The 21,304-nt window shown below is 36.6% G+C and overlaps 1 protein-coding gene across 7 annotated transcripts in view; it reads left to right on the top strand.

The window, feature by feature from the left end:
* Positions 1-21,304, top strand: part of NALCN (sodium leak channel, non-selective) — a 365,686-nt gene that overhangs the window by 204,319 nt on the left and 140,063 nt on the right. The gene's annotated exons all lie outside the window — the stretch shown is intronic.

Raw genomic sequence — 21,304 nt, 5'->3', positions numbered from 1 at the left:
CTCAGCTTTACCCTCCCCCAGTCTGCCACACCATTGAAAATCATCTTTCACAAAATATCTGACATACCCATTTATGATGAAGATAAATAAATCATGTGCTTGGTTTTTCATTCATAATTCTATCAACATTCTTTATGCAATGGAGCTAGGAAGCATACAGACATGAACAAAGGTACTCACTGCCCTCTTTAACTGTAGTATTGTCAAGAACCCAAGGAAGGACCAAAACAACTTATCCCATAGTAGAACACATAAGAAAGATTTCAAGTAAGCCAAAGGTGACATATGCAACAATAGATGTACTCAGTTCTAAAGTAATAGCAAAGACATTTGGGAGAGTATTTTAAAATTCTGGGAATTTACTGTGTGCCTAGTGCTTCCAAATATCAGCTCATTTAATAAGAGGAAAATATTGCTTCCAGAGAAGGGGGTGTGCAGAGCTTTATAAAGGTTTGTCTTTAGGGGTGAATATAATTTAAGCAGGTAGGGATTTGGGTCATGGCATTAGATGAAGGCGTTCCATATAAGAAAAACCAAACGAGTAAATTAGAGACATGGAGAATCACAGGCATGGAGGCACATATAACCAATGGATGGCAGTAGCCATGTTGGTGTGCTGCACCCATTAACCAGACATGGAGGGTCTTCAGTGGTTGGAATTGTGACACAAGGGAGCCTCTGAAGATTTTTACTATTTTTTTTTCTTGGAGCATAGCAGAAGAGCTACTGGAGTAAAGTTATACTGGAAGAAATGTTATTTCTCTGAGGAGGTATTTTCATTGAACGAAATTCATTTTTATTGATGAAAGACAAGAATTTATGATCAGTTGATAAATTTCAGGCATCTTTGGAGGTATTTTTTATTTTTTTCTGTGAGGCTATTACTGTGTCAAATCTTTCACAGTCTCATAAAACTGAGTCTCATCTGAAACTTTAGGCCAAATTGTTATCCATGCTTGAGCATGACTCTGCAATAGAAACTAACAATTTGGCTTATTTTAAAGTGATCCCATGACATATATATATAGTTTATTATAATTGTCTCCCCCCCAAAAAAAACTGTAAAATCAACTTTATTTCCTTTCTACTATAATATTAGGGTTTTTTTTTCCTTGCTCCTGTTTGAATTTATTTTTGTGGTGACTCATCAGTGGCATAATGATGAAATAATAAAATAATATCCTGTGTACTTCCTTTTAGAGGATGAATCACATAAAGTTGGCCATCTTTTCCTGCTGTTGTATATTAATATCATTGGTCCACTGAACTGCAATGATCAAAATTATGACTTTTCTTGAATAAAGCATCCTGTTTCCTACCCCTAACCCTGGAAGAGTACTCTTTCAGGGAGAACCTATTTTTGCACCTCATCTTATTTTGGTAGTTTTCCACCAATCATCTTATTTGCAATTTCCCAACTATTTAATTGCCATCTTACATTAATATTATTTTAATAATCAGACTGTTCCATTGTTCAAACTTTAAAAATAAATTAAAGTCATTAATGAAAAGTATAGTCTCATTCCATTAGAATGAGCTTCCACAAGTATGTTTTCAGTGATGAAAACGTGACTGTGTTATTAAATATTTTGTTGAGTCTTGCCTACAAAAAGAAGGCAGTTCATACATTTGTTTGTGTTTGTATGCCTTATAGCTCCACTACATAAAGAATGTTGATGGAATTTTGAACAAAACAGGCACATGATTTGTGTAGTCTTGCCTACAAAAAATAGAATCTGTAGTGAGACTCTATTGTCAGTCTCTCATGGCTACCCACAATTTCCTATCAATAAAACAGGATAATAATACATAACTTAGAGGATTGGTAGGAAGGTTAAAGGAAGTAATATATGCAAAGTAGTTAGCACTGCGCCTGCCATATAAATAGGCACTTAACTAGTAGTAGCAGTTGTCCTTCTTAAATGCATGGAAAGCCCATGTCTCAGCATGGTATGCTGAATTCCTAGCAGCACTCAGGTGGCCCAACATCCAAGGGTAAATGACTGGAGAATTAATGGAATGGTGGGCACTCAGTTTTCTGTGATGTATAGGAAGTTTAAAACTTTAAAAATAGTCCCCAGTTCCAGTTTAGAAGATTATTTTTAATCAGTCTTTTGCAACTTTCCAGATAAATGCAAAAGGCAAAAAAATCATATTACAGAAAAATAAGACAAAGTGACAGGTTATTTCCAGAAGCTGAAATAGCTTATCACTAACTATTACATACATGGAACGAAAGAGAGACCATTCAACCAATGATATGTATATTCATTCTTTCTCTTGGGTATACACCTCTTTGATGTAACACCCAGGAGTCTTAGTGTGCCAGAGACTAAAATGCCTACCTCTGCAGAGGACTGTCTCTAACATTTTTTCTAGGAATCCGTGTTGAAATCTTAATTTCCAGGAAGCATGATGGGATAAAGCATAATGTGTGTACATGTGTGAGCATGCATCTGGCTGAGCACATGTGTGTGCAGATGGGGGGTAGGGAAGGAGAGAGGGACCCCCATAAGCAAATGGAAGCTAGTGGGCTGCATCCTATAATCTTATATTGTGCAATGCCAAAGGAAAAGCAGAACAGGTGGGACCAGATGCAGAAAGAACCTTAGTAGCTAGTTTAGATGGAGGTCTGCAGTATTGCTGCTGTGGCTTTTGTTGTTGCTTCTTTGTGTTGTTATTTTAGTTTTCAGAATTCCAGAGAAAAAGGCAACAGGCAAAAGATAAAAATCCTGCCTCAATCCAACAGAAATGTACTTGCTAAATTCCCGTGAGAACTCTACAAAGTTGGCAATAAAGAATGCATATTAATATGAACGACCAAAAAGTGAATTCTGTTAACAGTCTAGACAAATGTCACATTTCCTGTATCTTGGGATAAACCAAGTCATTTCAAGTTGAGTAAAAAGAAGTAAAGCCAGTGGGATTATGCAAAGGTACAGCAAATGAAAGGAAAGGCAACACTCTCTTGAAGAGCGAGGAAGAACTTTCCTGTATTACTCACTAGGCAAAGATTATTATCTTCATCTTATAGTTGCTGCCAATTCAACAACAAATAAAAATAAATGTTTATTATATTTGGCCTTGTTCTAACAGAGTATAATGTGTCCAGCAATAATTATATCCAGGTCCAATAAATTTAATCAAAATGTAAAGTAATTAATCTAAAAATAAAACAAATTAAGATGGAAACAAAAAATGACACTCCAAAATCTAAAAAGCTCATCATGAGGACACTCATGTTTCCCAGAGTCCCAGCACAAGTGTGACTAATTTTTCTAGCAAATATACACTTTGATAGACAAACATGTTTATACAAGTTCTACAATGATTATGAGGTACAAACTAGTTCCTAGAGAAGCATAATTATGCCTGATCAAGTCCAGAAAGACATTTTTCTGGATGTTATTAATAATAATGGTTACTATATGTGATTGCTTTTTATGTGTGAGACTTTACAAGAGCCTTGCAGAAAAATGGATAGATGGATGGATATACACAGAGAGAGAGGTGCACACACACATAGATATCTACATATATCTAATATAATTCTCAAAATGACTTCATTAAGGAAAATTATGGATGTTATAAAAACGAAGCAGTGAGGAACAGCACCAGAAATTGATGAGAACCGACAAGAAAACATATAAGGCTACAATAACTAGAAGAGTATGACTTAGGGTTCACAGACAGATGAATAGGCAAACACGTATGTATTAGCCCATTCTTCCATTGCTATAAAGAAATACCTGAGACTGAGCAATTTCTAAAGCAAAGAGGTTTAATTGGCTCACCATTCTGCAGGCTGTACAGGAAGCGTAGCACCAGCATCTGCTCCTTGTGAGGCCTCAGCAAGCTTCCAATCATGGCAGAAGGTGAAAGGGGAGCAAGCAGTTTCACATGGCGAGAACAAAAACAAAAGAGAGAGGAGGAGGTGTCAACTCTTTCAAACAACCAGATCTCCTGTGAATTTAGAGCTTAGAACGAGAGCTCACTCGTTATCATAGACAGCACCAAGCCATTTGTGAGAGAGCTGCCCCGTGACCTAAACACCTCCCACCAGGCCCCACCTCCAACACTGAGGGTCACATTTCAACATGGGATTTGGAAAGGATACACATGCAAACCATATCACCATATATTCACTCACACAACATGTAACAAAGTATCACAATGAATGATTAAAAGACTCGTTAAACAAGTTGGGAATACTAAAGCCCTCTCATACCGTGTCTGGAATTGTTGGGTTCTTGGTCTCCCTGACTTCAAGAATGAAGCTGCAGACCCTTGCGGTGAGTGTTACAGTTCTTAAAGATGGTGTGTCTGGAGTTTGTTCCTTCTGATATTCGGATGTGTCCAGAGTTTCTTCCTTCTGGTGGGTTCATGGTCTCGCTGGCCTCAGGAGTGAAGCTGCAGACCTTCGTGGTGAGTGTTACAGTTCATAAAGGTGGCTCATCTGGAGTTGTTCGTTCCTCCTGTCGAGAGTTGTTTGTCCCTCCTGGTGGGTTCGTGGTCTTGCTGGCTTCAGGAGTGAAGCTGCAGACCTTCACGGTGAGTGTTACAGCTCATAAAGGCAGCGTGTCCAGAGTTGTTCATTCCTTCAGGTGGGTTTGTGGTCTCACTGGCTTCAGGAGTGAAGCTGCAGACCTTTGCGGTGAGTGTTGCAGCTCATAAAGGCAGTGCGTGCAGACCCAAAGAGTGAGCAGCAGCAAGATTTATTGTGAAGAGTGAAAAAACAAAGCTTCTACAACGTGGAAGGGGACCCAAGCAGGTTGCCACTGCTGGCTTGGGTGGTCTGCTTTTATTCCCTTATCTGGGCCCACCCACATCCTGCTGATTGATCCATTTTACAGAGCGCCGATTGGTCCATTTTACAGAGTGTTGATTGGTGCGTTTACAAACCTTTAGCTAGACCCAGAGTGCTGATTGATGCGTTAACAATCCTTTGGCTAGACAGAAAAGTTCTCCAAGTCCCTACTCGACCCAGAAGCCCAGCCAGCTTCACATCTCAATACTGTGTACCAAGACATTTTCTTGATGAATTAGAACAAGGATATTTAAGGAATGAAACTGTAGAGAACAAAAAGAAAAGAAAATCTTAATCTTGGATAGTCAAAGACCACCTAAGCCTAAAAGAATAAAATCAATTACAAAGAAGAATGAATTTGAATGTTTAAACAGGTCGAAAATAACCACCAAAAATATTTTTTAAACAAAGGAAAATGTGAAATACAACCTTAACTTACCATTTCAGTAAAAAAATGTCAAATGGACAAGATTTATTTGCCATACTTGTTTTTTGTTATCAACAATGCACACTGCTGGCAAGGAAGCACAGATACTGTGATATATTGCATGTGGCGGTGAAAGTTTGTGTAACTTTTCTGAGAATTGTTTTTTTATTATATAAAATGACACTAAAAAGCATCTTATCCTTTGATCTTGTAATTGCATTTATAGAAATCTCTCCTAAGAAAGTAACCTGAGATGCATACAAAGATTGATCTTCAAAAAATGTTTTTTGTTGCATTATTTACTGTTTTCAAAATTTTGAAAGTTTTTCTGTCCAACCATAGTAGAATGACTAAGTAAATTTTGATATATAGTGGTTTATCATACAATTATCAAAACTATATTTTTATAGACTAATTAGCGATGTAAGTCATGAGTGAGAGAAATGGTGATGATATTTTTAAAAATTATACAAAACTATATTTGCAGCTGAATTCAATTTTGATTCAAGTACATTTATATGCCTAGAAACAAACTGATAGAATGTTTAAATTACAAAACAAAATATATACATTTTTTGTTATATGTGTATATATAAAACCTGTTTGAATTATTTTATTCTTCATATATTTTGGTATTTTGAGTTTTTTTACTATGAAAATCTTCAAAAATGGAAGCAGGTGGATTGATAAACAAATAGATATAAAACCTTAATTTATAGTTAAACATCAGTGAGAAAAAAACTATTTTTTAAATGGCAAGTACATGAACAGGTTAAGTTCTAAAAGAAAGAAAATACACACACAGACATGCTAGTTATATTTACAATAAAACTAATTTAGGTTTTTGACTTGTAAAATGTTTTATTAAAGTCAAATAATTTCAATTAAGCGTTTATTCATAAACAGCTATCAAGTTTATTTTTAAGGTATTAAAGTACTAAATAAGCACTATTAGAAGTGTGGCTTTGAAATTTATATCTGCAAAAGACCACATCATTTTTGATAAAGCTCTTTATTTGTGAGCTTAGTGAAGAGAAATGAGAAATCAAAGTTGATTACACATGTTACTTTTTCACATGATAAGAGAAAGATACAGGGAGGAAGGAAGGCAGGAATTGGGTGAGATTTTACAAAATCTCATATTTAAAACTTTTAAAAATTAAGTATTGAGCATGAGGAAATGAGCAGAGAAAATAGTAGTCATATTTCCACATTTGTAAAGAGAAGAACAATAGCCAGGCAAACTCCATGTCTGAAGTGCAGTTTATTTTAATATGCAAAACATAAGCATTTCTCTGACAAAAGCTGCTTTCTATTTAAAGCTAAATATAAAAATATTATTCTTGAGCATAGTTATACAAATGAATAATAAGAGAACATAGTGAAATTTCCTATGTAGATTCTGTGCTGTTTTAGTTACAGAAATATTTTTAATTCTCCATTTAACAATGGGGCATACATCTGTGTTTTTCGGAGCACTGTTTTGTATAAGTAAATTATCATTGCACTGAAATGAAAATATCAATTTCATGTACAGTTTTATAGCACATATTTGACAATGAAATGCATTTAACTTACAAAAATTTAATATGGCTGACATTAGCAAAATCTCTTATTAAGAAATAGGTCATAAGTACTCCAAGAAACTTGACAATCTGTTCTATGAAGAGCATTAATTCAAAAGTCCCCTATTTGCATAAATCTCCAGGTCTCATTTTCACAGCTGTTTGTTGTCAACTAGACGGTTGCAGTTCAAAATTATTTTAACATAATCGGTGGGAAGTATACCTTTCAACTAAAAATACCATGCTCTGCAAGAAAGATTGTCAGGGGTAAAATATATGTTCATTCAGAAGATCTTGATATTTTTCCTTAAAATAAATATTTCTTTTTTTTTTTTTGAGACGGAGTCTCGCTCTGTCGCCCTCAAATTGCTGAAATATTTTTATTATTAAAATATATTTTATAATTTTATATTTTCATAAAAATAAAAAGTTATGTGTTCATATGTAAAAATGTTAATCAGTAGAGCTTATTTTAGCAAAGAGTAAAAAATGCTGAGGATATCTATTTTTCATTAATCAGCCAAGCATTATATGGAGTGCAAGATAGGTGTGCTGGAAAAAAGAGGATTAAAATTTTTAGATATTGCTGAGAATATGCGTGTATGTTCTTTGTTTTATTAATTTTAATAATGGAAAGGATCAGAAATTATTAGATCTTAAATGTCTTTTACCTGTAACACCCAAAAGGACAGCAGTAATCAAAGTCAAGAGATCTCAGCCTGGATACTGAGCAACACCATTCGCTACCTGTAAGCTGGAGTTCATGATTTAAACCCTGTGTACTTCAGCTCTCCATCTGCAGTAGGGGCCATTATATCTACAGTAATGACTTCACAGGGTCATTGCTAAGATTATATTAAATAATGGACAATTAACTACTCTGGCAACTGCAAAGCACCATACAAATGCTAGTCCTGGTTCAGTGCCTGTTCTCCTGTCATTTCATCTTAGCTGCAATGAAATCCTAGTACAAATTCATGACCTTGTCCAGTTGTCATTTATGGTATAATACATAAAAGTTAACCCAAGCATAGCCAAGAAAAGAGACAATTGGACATACCTATGTATATTTTCATAACTAGCAAAAAGATTTGCTGGTTTTTGCCAATGTACTTCTGTTATTTTTTCTTCTTTTACTCTTGAAATTATATTTAAGTGTGGACACTACTTAAAGTAATTTGCTGCTGGAACGGGCATAATGTTCTGATGTCTGCTTTGCTTCTAATTATGTTCAAGCTCATTTTGACATTTAAGGCCAATTACATTAGTCTAGATTCAGAAAACTTTTCCTTAGTCATCTAAAATTTGAACAATCAACAGTTTTTTTCTCCTCTCTCTTTATTCATTTAAGTGGAATGCTTGGCAACAAGCATATTTTGGGAATTGTAAAAGCAAAATAAATAATGTGGGTTCATTTTGAAAAAAGAACTACTTGGTCTTTCTTGCCAACATAAAAGGCAGTCACAGAATTAATTGAAACCACCAGTTTCAACTTTATTTCCTCCTAAATCACAAGGAATAAGGAATTATTTTACAGATATGTTGATATTTTAAATGCTTAAGTTCTACTAACATAATTGCCTTCAACAGATCTCTAATTTCAAAAGAGTTCATACATAGAGAGATATATATAAAAATAGCTACGAAAACTTTATCATTTAAAAATCACTCATAATTAAACTCCCCAGAATAGGACCCTACACCAAAATTCAGTTAGTGTTCCATTGTGTTTCAACATCCAGTCAAGTGATGACTGAAGACATAGAGCAAAGCGCTTAATTTACCTGCCTCCTTATTTTCAGTCAATTTGCCAACTCTGCAATTTTTACTGTTGACTCAGTAAAAGACCCTGATGAGTTGACAGCAACAAAATGCAATTCATAGCATCTATTAGTAACAAGTCACTGTAGCCTCTTTGTTTAACTTTTATAGGTAAGATCTGGCTTGGAAAAATAGACTGGAAAGTATATTGCAAAAAAAACAAAATTTTCCAATTGACTGTCATTATCAGTTAATAGATTATAGAATAGTAGACCTTTATAGCTGGAATATATGTATTGTGTACTTCAAAGATGAAAGGAAATAATGTCTTTGAAAACACTGTCAAACTTTCAAAATTATGTATCTAAAAGAAATTTCTTAAAAAATAGCTTATCATTTATAATTTTTGAACTTTATAAAAATGGAATCACACCATATATGACAAAACACTTTCAGTCATAAAGAATACACAGGAATTCCAGGCCAGGCACAGTGGCTCACATCTGTAATCCCAGCACTTTGGGAAGCTGAGGCTGGTGGATCACCTGAGGTCAGGAGTTCAAGACCAGCCTGGCCAACATGGTGAAACCCCGTCTCTACTAAAAAGTACAAAAATCAGCCAGGTGTGGTGGTAGGCATCTGTAATCCCAGCTACTCAGGAGACTGAGGCAGGAGAATCATTTGAACCTGGAAGGTGGAGGTTGCAGTGAGCCATGATCGTGCCATTGCGCTCCAGCCTGGGCGACAAGAGCGAAACTCTGTCTCAAAAAAAAAAGAAAACATAGGAATTCTGGAATTTAACCACTGTGATAGAAGTTGCTTTTCCCTGGGACAATATTTTTAAGGCAGATTTCAAAATTATTATTTAAACTATTCTTTACATAATGCTGTACTAGTTTTAAAGTATTCACATATACGTTATTTTGATTTTCAAAACAATCTTCGAGTGACAATGGGATTGCATATTTGAGGAAGACTGGTCTCAGGACGGCTGCGTGTTTTTCCCAAAGCCATTAAGTAAGTCGGTGACTTAGACTCAGACCCTGTGAAAGCAGAGCCTGAGTACTTGGTTCTTGGCCTCACTGATCTGCTGGCTTACAGAGCATCCTGGTCTGCATACTCAGCGATTCAGTATCTTAAATGCGATCCCTCAGCCATTCCTTCTAGAAAGGTGATCTCTTTAGAGTGAGAGCAGTGATGGAGGTGGCTGAAGTTACACCAGGGGGAGAAGCTTTGAAAAGCTCCTGGCTGATAGGCATGTACTAATGGGAGCAGGAGCTTTGCTGGCAATGTCGAAGTCCCTTTGGAGGCTGTGTGAGGAGGGAACCCATTTCCCTGGGATAGAGCTCTCTCCACAGGGCAGCTGGATGGCTAAGTGCAGCCATGGAGCATCGGATTCGCCTAGGAATTGATATTTTTCTTGAGGGTTTCACAAAAAAAGACAGAGAGATGGAATTTGAAGAACTGGGAAGAGTGTGACTGAATTGGAGGGATCTGAAATAAAGAAATAGCTATGGTCAATGGCTTTAACAAACTACTGTATTTATACTCCAAATTCCAAATCCACAGTATTTGTATTTAGCTACAATTTAGTTTAGCCACAGTAAGTTGTGGCTCTTGGAGCTTTTATTTACCATGGGATTTTAAATACATTTCATGTCATCTTCATTGGTTTTCCTTAACCCCTAATTCTCCATAAGATCTTCATCCCGTCAGTTATGACTTTGCCAACCAATATACTTTTTAGAAATGTAACCCCAACATTAGGTACATCCAAGATTTACTGTATATCAATATTATCCTAAATATTGCTGAAGCTTTGAATAGCTGAATAAGTTTTAAATAAAAGCAAAGGAATTATAAAAGAAAATATTAATGGATTATGAGGTCAGTGGGTTTTTCTGAAGATAAAACTATTCTACTAATTATTGCTGTTTGGGAAAAAAAGAAACAAGGAGACTGAGTAAATGAATCATTAAGGCAATTAAAAGCAGAAGATAAGTCACTTTTGCACTCAATGAACACCATCAAGGCAAGTCTTCTATTTTAGAGCTGTCTTATAGTAAGACATAACAGGGACTCTGTCAATAAAAAGGTTGAGCTACTATATAAATCATCAAGTGGATTTTATCTTGAAAGCAACATTTTTTGTAGAGAAAGAGTTCTTGAAATACACAGGAATTCCGGGCCGGGCACAGTGGCTCACATCTGTAATCCCAGCACTTTGGGAAGTAGATGGAAGTTATGTTGTAAAATGAAAGTTATGTGTGGATGATACGAGTTGTATTCCCCACCACATTTTAACGTTTTTAGTGTATATATTTTTAAATGAAAAAATGTGTATTTTACATGTATTTTAGTAAAAACAGTAAAAGAAAGAGCCAAAAGTAATTTATCAAAACATATGTTTACACAAAAACTTGTATATAAATGTTTATAACAGCATTATTCATAATAGCCAAAAGGTGAAAACAACCCAAATATCAACTGATAAATAGATAAAATGTGGTATATCCATTAATAAAATGTTATTTGGCAACAAAAGGGAATGAAGTTCCGATGCATACTACAACATGGATGAACCCTGGCCACATATTGCATGATTCCAATTATAGAAAATATCCAGAGTACAAAAAGCCATAGAGACAGAAAGTAGTTGTCTTTGATTTCCAAAGGCTAAGGGAGGGAGGAATGGGGAATGACTGCTAACAAGTGTGTAGCTTCTTTTGGGGATAAAGAGAATGTTCTTAAATTAGATAGTGGTAATGGTTGCACAACCATGTGAATAAACTAAAACCCACTTAATTGTACACTGTAAAAGGTGAACTTTATGGTATGCAAATTGTATCTCAAAAACCTATTTCTTTTAAAAGTAAAAAAAATATATAGACCCCTTCCCTAGTTCCTTAGTCCTTTCCATTCCAGTCCTGGGAGTTACAGGTTTATTGTATAGACTTTCAAGCATTTATATGCACAAAAAAGTATATCTATGTGCTTGGGATATAGCATATAGCTATATCTATATTGGCATATAGATATAGCAAAGGGACAGTACTATATATTCTACTTACTCTATTTTGACCAAAACCCAAGATGTTTAACCATTCTACTTTTTCTTAATATTTGACTATGTTTTAACTTAAATTGATATCCACACATACTAAAATACCAAAATATGCATTGAGTCATCAAATTTCAAAGGTCATCCATGATATTTTTTAAGGGCTTAAAACTCCTTTGCATGATCTTTCAGCCTGTTTATTTCAGCATAGGAAAATACCCTTGCTTTGCCTTCACCTAACTCTAAGGAAGTCTATTAGAGATATTTAGGGTCAGAAATGGGTCCTTGGGGCTTGAGAGAGAAAAGGATCTTCTGCTATTGATGATCTGGCTCTGCCATGACCCTATGGCATGGATCCTCAGTGGCCCTGTGGGAAGCCTGGTGTAGGCAACATGGCCTAGCCTACCTATGTTGATGTTTAAGGGGTGCTAGGAACAAAAGAGAAGCTATGGAGACTTTTGCTTATCCCCCTTTTTTCCCTCTTTGGTGGTCTCATTTTTATCCAATGCTCTTAATCTCAACTTATAAGCAGAAAATACAGCACCAAAGTGTGCGGGCATTTAGGGGAAAACTGTTATCTGTTTTAGTAGTAATATCAAGGAAGATCAGGGACAAATGCAGAACTGGAAGCAAGGACTAAGGTTGGATTTAGCAGGATTTCCTGAAAGATTGGATGTAGGATGTGAGGAAATGAGAAGAACCAAAGATGTCTTCAGGGTCATTGGCCTGAATAACTTGAAGAATAGATTTGCCATTTTCTTGGCTGGGAAGGAGTGCAGAAAGAGCAGGTTTCAAAATGCGGCATGAGGAGTTTCATATGAGACATCAAATACTTGAGATTCCTGTTTATCTAACATCTGTCCAAGTAAAAATGTGGAGTTGATTCTGGAGGTGGGGCTGCAAATATAACTGTGGAAGTCATCAGAGCATACATGGGATGTAAAGGCATTATAATGGATGAGATCAAGCAGGTAGTGAGTATTGAGATATAAGAAAAGATCTGAGGTCAAGTACTGGAGCTCTGCAACATTTAGACATAAAGAAATTGAGAAACCAGCAAAGGAGCATGTAAAGGGCTGGCATTGGATTTTGTGGCTCTGTAGTGCAGTGCTCTGGCCCTTTTGGTGACTCAAAGATGCTTGTTCACCACCTTTCTCTGTGTTTTCACCCGGAGCATCCCTGTGACATTTCTCTTTATATATATATTTTTATACTTCAAGTTCTAGGGTACATGTGCACAACGTGCAGGTTTGTTACATATGTATACACTTGCCATGTTGGTGTGCTGCACCCATTAACTCATCATTTACATTAGGTATATCTCCTAATGCTATCCTTCCCCCCTCCACCCACCCCACAACAGGCCCCTTTCTGTGTCCATGTGTTGTCATTGTTCAATTCCCACCTATGAGTAAGAACATGTGGTGTTTGATTTTTTGTCCTTGCGATAGTTTGCTGAGAATGGTGGTTTCCAGCTTCATCCATGTCCCTACAAAGGACATGAACTCATCATTTTTATGGCTGCATAGTATTCCATGGTGTATATGTACCACATTTTCTTAATCCAGTCTAGCATTGTTGGACATTTGGCTTGGTTCCAAGTCTTTGCTATTGTGAATAGTGCCACAATAAACATACGTGTGCATGTGTCTTTATAGCAGCATGATTTATAATCCTTTGGGTATATACCCAGTAATGGGATGGCTGGGTCAAATGATATTTCTAGTTCTAGATCCTTCAGGAATTGCCACACTGACTTCCACAATGGTTGAACTAATTTACAGTCCCACCAACAGTGTAAAAGTGTTCCTATTTCTCCACATCCTCTCCAGCACCTGTTGTTTCCTGACTTTTTAATGATGGCCATTCTAACTGGTGTGAGATGGTTATCTCATTGTGGTTTTGATTTGCATTTCTCTGATGGCCAGTGATGATGAGCGTTTTTTCATCTGTCTTTTGGCTGCATAAATGTCTTCTTTTGAGAAGTGTCTGTTCATATCCTTCACCCACTTTTTGATGGGTTTGTTTTTTTTTTCTTGTACATTTGTTTGAGTTCATTGTAGATTCTGGATATTAGCCCTTTGTCACATGAGTAGGTTGCGAAAATTTTCTCCCATTCTGTAGGTTGCCTGTTCACTCTGATGGTGGTTTCTTTTGCCATGCAGAAGCTCTTTAGTTTCATTAGATCCCATTTGTCAATTTTGGCTTTTGTTGCCATTGCTTTTGTTGTTTTAGTCATGAAGTCCTTGCCCATGCCTATGTCCTGAATGGTATTGCCTAAGTTTTCTTCTAGAGTTTTTATAGTTTTAGGTCTAACATTTAAGTCTTTAATCCATCTTAAATTAATTTTTGTATAAGGTGTAAGGAAGGGATCCAGTTTCAGCTTTCTTCATATGGCTAGCCAGTTTTCCCAGCACCATTTATTAAATAGGGAATCCTTTCCCCATTGCTTGTTTTTGTCAGGTTTGTCAAAGATCAGATAGTTGTAGATATGTGGCATTATTTCTGAGGGCTCTGTTCTGTTCCATTGGTCTATATCTCTGTTTTGGTACCAGTACCATGCTGTTTTGGTTACTGTAGCCTTATAGTACAGTTTGAAGTCAGGTAGCTTGATGCTTCCAGCTTTGTTCTTTTGGCTTAGGATTGACTTGGCAATGTGGGCTCTTTTTTGGCTCCATGTGAACTTTAAAGTAGTTTTTTCCAATTCTGTGAAGAAAATCATTGGTAGCTTGATGGGGATGGCATTGAATCTATAAATTACCTTGGGCAGTATGGCCATTTTCACAATATTGATTCTTCCTACCCATGAGCATGGAATGTTCTTCCATTTGTTTGTATCCTCTTTTATTTCATTGAGCAGTGGTTTGTAGTTCTCCTTGAAGAGGGAGATTGGACACATGAAAGTTGGATTCCTAGGTATTTTATTCTCTTTGAAGCAATTGTGAATGGGAGTTCACTCATGATTTGGCTCTCTGTGTGTTATTGGTGTATAGAAATGCTTGTGATTTTTGCACATTCATTTTGTATCCTGAGACTTTGCTGAAGTTGCCTATCAGCTTAAGGAGATTTTGGGCTGAGACGATGGGGCTTTCTAGATATACAATCATGTCATCTGCAAACAGGGACAATTTGACTTCCTCTTTTCCTAATTGAATACCCTTTATTTCCTTCTCCTGCCTGATTGCCCTGGCCAGAACTTCCAATACTATGTTGAATAGGAGTGGTGAGAGAGGCCATCCCTGTCTTGTGCCAGTTTTCAAAGGGAATGCTTCCAGTTTTTGCCTATTGAGTACGATATTGGCTGTGGGTTTGTCATAGATAGCTCTTATTATTTTGAGATACGTCCCATCAATACCTAATTTATTGAGAGTTTTTAGCATGAAGCATTGTTGAATTTTGTCAAAAGCCTTTTCTGCATCTATTGAGATAATCATGTGGTTTTTGTTGTTGGTTCTGTTTATATGCTGGATTACGTTTATTGATTTGCATATGTTGAACCAGCCTTGCATCCCAGGGATGAAGCCCACTTGATCATAGTGGATAAGCCTTTTGATGTGCTGCTGGATTCGGTTTGCCAGTGTTTTATTGAGAATTTTTGCATCGATGTTCATCAGGGATATTGGTCTAAAATTCTTTTTTGTTGTTGCATCTCTAGCAGCATGATTTATAATCCTTTGGGTATGTACCCAGTAATGGGATGGCTGGGTCAAATGGTATTTCTAGTTCTAGATCCCTGAGGAATCACCACACTGACTTCCACAATGGTTGAACTAGTTTACAGTCCCACCAACAGTGTAAAAGTGTTCCTATTTCTCCACATCTTCTCCAGCACCTGTTGTTTCCTGACTTTTTAATGATCGCCATTCTAACTGGTGTGAGACAGTGTCTCATTATGGTTTCGATTTGCATTTCTCTGATGGCCAGTGATGATGAGCATTTTTTCATGTGTCTGTTGGCTGCATAAATGTCTTCTTTTGAGAAGTGTCTGTTCATATGCTTTGCCCACTTTTTGATGGGTTTGTTTGTTTTTTTCTTGTAAATTTGAGTTCATTGTAGATTCTGGATATTAGCCCTTTCTCAGATAAGTAGATTGCAAAAATTTTCTCCCATTCTGTAGGTTGCCTGTTCACTCTGATGGTAGTTTCTTTTGCTGTGCAGAAGCTCTTTAGTTTAGTTAGATCCCATTTGTCAATTTTGGCTTTTGTTGCCATTGCTTTTGGTGTTTTAGACATGAAGTTCTTGCCCATGCCTATGTCCTGAATGGTATTGCCTAGGTTTTCTTCTAGGGTTTTTATGGTTTTAGGTCTGACATTTAAGTATTTAATCCATCTTGAATTAATTTTTGCATAAGGTTCCTCATACATTCTTGTTGTGCTTTCACCCTCTACTCTCTGGTTCTCACTCTGTTCTCAAATATCCAAGGAAGATGATACACTCTAATTAGAAACAAGAACTGAACTCAGCTCATTATTTTCAAAATCTTTCTTCTCCATTCAGTGAAAATCATTGCAGTCTCTTTATTCAATGTGTTTTCTTTTCCACTTAAATTCTGTTCATGCAGGGACTGATTCCTGGGAACATCAATGTGCTGGCAACTTTGACTTTGTAATTTCCCTTTTGTTGCCCCACTCAGCTGCATGGCTGATCTCCATTCATTTGTTCACTTCCAGAGCCTCCCGTTGGCAATCTGATTTTTCTTCATATTTTTCCATTAAAATTCACTAGAGATGCTTTTGATTTACTTATTTCTTCTCTGGCAGGGTAGAGTTGCTTGTTCCAGATCACCTCATAGCAAACTGGACCATTCTCAAGTAAACTACTCATCCCTGGTGCTGTTATCAGCAGGGAGGCATCTGCAGCATTAACAGTGATTGACCTGTATAGTGATGTTTAATATGTGATGATGTTACTAGCAGCAAACAAAATAGCACTTGTAAACACAGTTGTTTACTCATACTTACATGTATAGGTTTGGACTTGAGGGGTAAAATAGCAAAATAGAGCAAAATTACCCAACTCCCCTGCCAATAAAACCTAAGGAAATGAATAAAATGACCTGAGAAAATTATACCAGCATAACCACAGTAAGGTAGAGCTACAATTTCATGCCGTTTTCTCTGAATAGCAGCTGGGAGGAAAGAAAAGAAGAGAAAGATGAAGGAGGAAGAGGAAAGGGTTGGAGAAGAAGAGAAGAGAATGAGAGAGAATATGAATATTCTAGGCTCATCCCTCAAGACTGTCTTCTGGAAGAAGTTAAGAAGAAATGAACTTGGAAAAACAACTAAACCATATACTCAAATTCCCCAATCTGTGAAGTCTGTGGCCAAAGGGCTATGCAGAGCCCTGGAAAGTGATAAGAACCACTCATGTGTAGAAGCCACTTGTTCCAGAGGCAAAATAATCCACTAGATCTCACCATTTTTATTCTTTTCAGCTGAGAAGGCTTGAGAGTGAAGGCAAAATGTCATACCTTCTGAAAATGAATCAGCTCCCATTCTGGTACAAAAATGTAGCATAATGAAAATATGAAGAGATGAAAACAGAAGCTTCAAGAGTACAGGAGGCTCAGGATAAAGAGGGGTGATGAAAGCCCCAGAAGTTGTCCTATTCGCCCATACAGAGAACCAAAACCAACAGAAGGACATTGACTTCTCCCTTACCGGGAGTCAGTGGAGTGGGAATGATGGCTGGAGAGAGGCCAGTGAATTTGGGGAAGTGAACACTTAAGACTGATTAGTTCTGGCTGCAATAAAGATTTCCTGAATCTACCTGAATTGAAGAAATATCTGAAGCCTGATATTTTAAGCATATTTGCCCATACACAGCCTCAGCTAATACTTCTTTCCCTGTACCCGTCTCCTCATACTGAGACAGTAAAACACAGAGAAGAAAATCTAGTTGATAAATTGAAAAAGGACGCTAATGAGTGAGTTGAGATGTCTGGAATAATTCTCTGCCCCTGTATTAGAAAGAATAAAAGATCTAGATAATAATGTTAAAAGTGGAAATTTTGGCAACTGTGGAACCAGTCTAGAAAGAAATTAGTTCAAATTAAAACAGGTAGTGAGAGGACCCCGAGAATAACATAATAATATCTATGAGAGTAAGAATCAAATGGTTTCTGGGCAATTGATGGTTTAAAGGAGAACATCTGTAGGATAGTAAGAAGGGTTTATTCTAAATGATAGGTGTAATGTGTGAGAATCTGGAAGCTACTTGAGATAGAAGAAAGAAAGAATATATTTATTTTCCCAATGAGACATGTGAGAAATAGTCAGAAAATCTCAGCAAAAACAAAACCAAACCAAGAACTGTGTTAAAAAAACAATGGCCCAAATAACGTGAGTTAAATTGGCCCAGATTCTGAGCAATTCATGGAAGGTAAGAAAGGTTCCATTTAACCTTGACCATTTACTGTCTAATAGAGTCTTGGAGGGGGAAGTATAATTTTAGAACATTACCTGGCCCAAGAGTGAGCAATGTTTTCATAGGAAACATTGACTATCAACATATTGATTATCAACTTGCTGAGAAGCACGGATGACCCAATTATGATAGAAAAACAAAATGTAAATATTGTCAAACTTGAGGATATAAATGTATACATGACACAAGATGGAAAATGAAAGCAGAGAGAAGAGGCGACCTGACAGGTGGCAGTGGTAATACCTTCATCTCACCCTGGAAGGGGTCAAGTCTTTCTAGTTTGATGGAAAAAGAAATAGAGATTTACATACAAATTTGGGAGTGGTTAAGGGAAGTGGGGAGTGATGTTGTGCCTAAATGAAATCTTTACGTATCATAGCAGAAGTCTATGTCTAAAGTGGATAAATCAAGAAATCCTAAATAGGGATAGGCATAACACCATCAGAAGTGAAAACAAAAAATTCCTGTCTCATTACTTATACCAAAATCAATTTCAGATTTAAACTGATTTAAACAGCCAGTTCAGGTTTAACATGTTTAAAATAATAAAGCAAGGAAAGTGTAAAACTACTGCATAAAACCACGGGTAAATTTCTGTCTAATCATGCAGCGAGAGAAGTCTTTTTAAGCAAAATAAAAACACTTAAAAGGAATGACAAATTAGGCCACACTAAATTTAAAACTGATCTTTGCAAACATATAAGAAATGTATAGGGGAAAATGCATTGAACATACATGGCAGATAAAAGATGGGTTTTCTTAATTTGTAAAGGGTTGGTGGAAACCAATAAAGAAAATGAAATGGTCAATAGGGCAGAAAAATGGAAGAACATGTGAATAGGTAGTTCAGGGAAACAACTTCCTCTCTGCCTTCTTTCCACTGAAACTCTACTCCTCTGCATTACTGAGGTCAGTTGCTTCATTTTCCCAAAACTGTTCTTGATTCACCCAAGAGGACTAAATTGGCTCTTCTCTGTTGCCCCTCAGTAGTTTTACCGTATTTTGCTTGCACACCAAAGTTACTATTCTTCCCTTTCTTTTTATTTTCTTTTTTCTTTTGAGACGGGGTCTTGCTCTGTTGTCCAGGCTGGAGTGCAGTGGCACAATCTCAGCTCACTGAAACCTCCACCTCCCAGGTTCAAGTGATTCTTCTGCCTCAGCCTCCGGACTAGCTGGGATTACAGGCGACCATTACCACACCTGGCTGATTTTTGCATTTTTAGTAGAAACGGGGTTTCACCATGTTGGCCAAGGCTGGTCTGTAACTCCTGACCTCAAGTGATCTGCCCACCTTGGCCTCCCAAAGTGCTGGGGTTACAGGCATGAGCCACCATGCCTGGCCAATATTCTTCCTTTTTGAGAATTGATCCTGTTCATCTTTTTCTGCCCCTCTCGATTATACAATTCTTAAGGGAAGAAACTATGTCTTACTCCACTCAATCCCCTCAAACCTTTAGTAACCACTAATAGTCCTGTTTGAATAAATAAAGAGCACAGGCCCTACGTATAATGTAAGTCAGTAAGTGCACTTGAGTCACTATCTCAAGCACACTTTCATTTGAATTTAAATTTCTGGATAAAAATCTCAACAAAACTGATAAGGCACCCTTCAAGCAGGACACAAGTTAATTTTCAGCCTCTAATAGAAGCATTTGTTGGCACTACCTTTCGTCGGTTTATTCATTTCAGCAGCTATAAACACACAGGTCCCATTGTCACAGAAAGCTTTGTTCACAAATATAATTTAGTGCATCTCACAATATGAGCTTTCAGGTGGTTGAGCCATGTGGAAATTAGATTTTTTTTTTCTCCTGAGACTCTGAAATGAAAAGAGGATAACCCCAGTGTTCTTGCCCGCATCGCTTATCTCACAACAACAGATTACAATCCCATAACCCCATATTCCCGAGCATCTACTGAACACATAATAGCTGTGTTGATCAGATGTAACACAGCAGATGAAAAAACATCAGCTGGTTCGTGACCAAGACAGCTGAAAGATGCACCTACATTTTTAGTCTCCAGATAACAAAATAAATCTGTCAGGCTTAATCATGAGCTGTCCTGCCACTTTTGGGGAAAGAAACCCATGTCCAGTGAAATTTCTTTGATACTGACAGGCATTTTGACTCTTCACCTATTGCTGTTGAATCTCTAGGATATGTACATGTTTTCACACTGATACCTTCATTGAAGAAAATACGGCAATCTGATATTTTTATGTGAATCATCTTTGGAATTTGTGTTCCTCACCTTTGGATACAGTAAATATTCAAGAGAAAAAAATACAGGGAAAAAAATAATTGCCCTCAATGATGAGTTCTGAAATACTTATAAGGATAAGTAATGTGTTGAAAAATTCTCAAAAGCAATTTTAGAAGGAATAATTTTTGCAGAGAGTGGCCGTCTCTTGGGCACCATGGCAAGAAAGTAGTATGTTGTCCTTGGTGATGCTGGGGTCAAGTATCAGTAACAACATACTTCATATTTTCGTGAACAAAACACTTTGCAAGATAATGAGATTATAGAAAGATCAACTCAAGTAAAAATAATTACTTTGCACATGGACAAAGGGTAAGTGGAAGAACTTATCTTCTAGTTCATGGTTCATTTAACAATTAATTGCTCCTTTTTCAAACAGGTCCACTGTGTTCTGGGCCTTGAACAGTGTACTTCTAAGAAAGCTTGTTATCCTTACTGAAGGAAATTACAGTTAGGTCGCTTCTCGGCGTTTTGGCTAAGATCAAGTGTGAAAATTATACTTACATTACTATGTAATTAGGCCTGGTAGATCCTGGGTAGACTTCACTGAATGCAGGATGCAATATTTGAAAAAGTACTTACTTTGGAGTCCTAATGCCTGGGTGCTACTTCTATTAGCTTGGCTGGCCTTTGTTGGAATGCTTTATTTTTTATTTATTTATTTTTTTGTTTTTTGGTCTTGGCTTCTTCCGTGATCTTGACCCTGTGCCTTGAAACTTTTTTTAAATCATGAAAAATGTGTTTGTCTTCAAGCTGTTCAGTGTGGCAATATCACTTAGAAATATTTCTTTTTTAAAGAGTCCCATGTTTTTAATACGATAGCTAAAATAATATGATAGATGGGTACCATAAAAATAAAATTAAGGTTATTGTTCTTTTATATGCCTTAGACAAATGTAATTCACTATAAAATAAGTTTCTCTTAGCATCAGGAACAAAAAAGGAAAGGAAAAGAAAGGAAAAAAATTAACGGCAAAAACCAAAGATGTTGAATT

The sequence above is a fragment of the Nomascus leucogenys genome, chromosome 5, assembly GCF_006542625.1.
Source record: "Nomascus leucogenys isolate Asia chromosome 5, Asia_NLE_v1, whole genome shotgun sequence".
NCBI classification, from domain to species: Eukaryota; Metazoa; Chordata; class Mammalia; order Primates; family Hylobatidae; genus Nomascus; species Nomascus leucogenys.
The sequence above is the reverse complement of the archived record's forward strand: the minus strand, read 5'-3'. Positions and strand labels throughout refer to the sequence as shown.